The sequence below is a fragment of the Eumetopias jubatus genome, unplaced genomic scaffold, assembly GCF_037043125.1.
Source record: "Eumetopias jubatus isolate StellerSeaLion01/CBP00866 unplaced genomic scaffold, mEumJub1_p1.0 scaffold_6, whole genome shotgun sequence".
Classification (NCBI taxonomy): Eukaryota; Metazoa; Chordata; class Mammalia; order Carnivora; family Otariidae; genus Eumetopias; species Eumetopias jubatus.
The window spans coordinates 148,397,990-148,400,843 of record NW_028274812.1 but is presented as its reverse complement, the minus strand read 5'-3'; positions in this window follow the sequence as shown (position 1 = coordinate 148,400,843).

Below are 2,854 nucleotides of genomic sequence, written 5' to 3'. Positions count from 1 at the left end.
AGGTGGATTATTTGATATGGAGAAGTAACTGCATTTCCCTTTGCCTCTGTGCTTCCATGTGTAAGAGGAGTCGTCTGAACTAGATAACCTCCAGGGCTCCTGGATTATCCCCCGGCTCTCATTGCAAAAAGAATATTTGTCATTTGAAGGAAAAGGGGGCCCGACACAGAAGCCTTTTACCCCAGAAGAGTGATGCTGAGTCACATTTCCTAATGGTACAGAAACCATATGGTTGATGTGATGACAATATTACAGCGAAATCTTGCTACTTCACCTTTCCTGGCAGGTATCAGGAAATAGATAAACTTCATATTCACTATTCTGAGTTTAAAAATCATAATCCCCTGGGTGCCTGGGTGGCTTAGTTGGTTAAGCGTCTGCCTTCGGCTCAGGTCATGATCCTAGGGTCCTGGGATCGAGCCCCACATTGGGCTCCTTGCTTGGTGGGAAGCCTGCTTCTCCCTCTCTCACTGTCCCTGCTTGTGCTCCCTCTCTCACTGTGTCTGTCTCTGTCAAATAAATAAATAAAATCTTTAAAAAAAATAAAAATCACAATCCCCTATTTTTTTATTTTTCAGGAAAATCTCTTTTCCCCCCAGAAAACATCATGCTTATATGGTTCAGTTTATGCTCATTAAGCAGAACAGGTGTTCATGGGGTGACTAAGAACAAGGGTTGGGGCATCAGACTGCGTGAGTTCCAGTCTTGGCGCTGCCATTTCCCAGCTGAACAACCCGGGGCATGTGGCTTAACCTCTCTGTGGCTCAGTTTCCTCACTTGAAAGTGGAATTGGTTAAGTGGGTTAAGCACATAAAGCTCTTGGAACAGTGCCTGGCACAGAGTAGGTGTTTAGTAAATGCTCACTCTTATCATCCGTATTTCACATGTCAGGGGAGGTTTGCAGAGAGCTCCTACACCAGTTATTGACAGAACCAGTGTGTTAGTTTATGTCTCTTTTCATTTATTAACTCTGGTCTTTATTCACCTGAAAGTGAGGCAATGCTCCTATTTTAAGAATAAGATAGGCAGGCAGTTGAGGTTAAATAACTTGCCCAAGGTCACACTGTTTGTAAATGCTTATCAAGATTTCAACCCAAATCTCACTATTTCCAAGAACCTTGCTTTATATATATGTATATATACTTAAGCCAGGCTCTACTATGCTAGAGGCTGTGGAGGATAAATGTACATACAAATCCTGATCTTGCTTTCTAGATAATTGTAGAGCATTGGGGTCATCCTGGAGATGAATACAGGCAAGAGCTGACATTCAGGCTTATGGCCCAATGGTGCTAGAGATGTTCTAAAAAGTCCAATTTTCTAATTCTGTGATCACGTAGACACACACCTGTGCAGCCAGGCAAGCCCTGAACAGTTCCTCTCCAAACACGCCAAACCCTGAAAACAGGCACAATAATAAAATCACACAAACAACACCTGTCCTCCATGGAGGCATGCATTCCCAAATACTTACTCAGACACATACGTACACATACACATCCCCCCGTAATTCCCCCGAAGCATCCAGAAGACAAATCTGTTGTAAAAATATTCTAGGATGAGTCCCCAAACCTCATTTGGTATTCTAGAATGTGCCCCACATCTGTAAGACCATTTTCCTACCTTCATGTCTGAGTCTCTGGCACTGATATTCAGCCCTTCAGTTTCCAGATGATCAGTTGGTCTGTTGTTTCTACTCTGGATGCTCAGGGTTTGAAATGGCAGTGGGAGGGGTGAAAGACAGAGCTAATGGCATGACTGTTGATTTTGAGAATGGGTGCCTGAGGTCAGAGCCAGGTCCTTCCCTCAGGAACAGGACATGGGGTGGGAGTCCCCTTGCTTGTCAGCAGAGGAATGAATACAATGTCTTTGGCAAAGAAGCCAGCCCAGTCTGAGAAGCATTGAGATTCAGGCAGAGTGGCGGTGTCTGTTCCTGGAGAGCCCTGCACCAGGGTCTAGACAAGGCAAGGACTTGAGTCTTGGGCTGGTAGCAGATCCACAGTAGCTGCTGCTGGCCGCAGAAATAGGCTTCCTGATTCTAGAGGGAACAGCAGTTGTTGAGCAGGGATGTTGATGATGAGCCGCTCACTGGAGAAGAAGCGGGAGAATCCACTTTCCCTGTTATTGAGAAGAGAGGATGGGGTCCTGGGGAATCCATGAGCCACGCCCATAATTGGCACCTGTGTGGAATTGTCCAGAGAAGAGTCCCCCAGGGCAAGGAGGGGAACATTCTGGAAGGAAAGGCCCTTGAGGGTGGTGTGTCCCTGGCAGTATGGAAACCAGAGGCAGCACCGGACTTCCTCCCCATCACTTGTACTCCTAGCATTTAAGTGGTTTAGGGTTTCCTTCTGGGAATGAGGGACCATGAACAGCTGGATAACCTCATACTCTCAGGGTCAGTATGAAAACGGGGCAGACAGCCCTTGTCTGTGCAGAGGTTTGAAGTCTGGCAACGTCATCCTCAGTTCGGACCCTCTTGTCATCTGCCTTTGCCGCCACCCCTTCTTGCAGCTGTCACTGCCTCTGCTTTGTCCCTGGCTCAGCCCCTCTCCCAGGACTGCCTGTCCTAATTCTTTGTTTTTAATTTATTTTTTTCATTATTTAAATCTATTTTTATTTCTTTTTAATTTAAATCGATTAGCCAGCATGTAGGACATCATAATTTTCAGAAGTAGAGTTCAATAATTCATCAGTTGGGTATAACACCAAGTGCTCATCACATCACATGCCCAACACCAAGTTACCCCATCCCCCAGCCACCTCCCATCCAGCAACCTTCAGTTTGTTTCCTAGAGTTAATAGTCTCTCATGGTTTTTCTCCCTGATTTCATCTTATTTCATTTTTCCCTCCCTT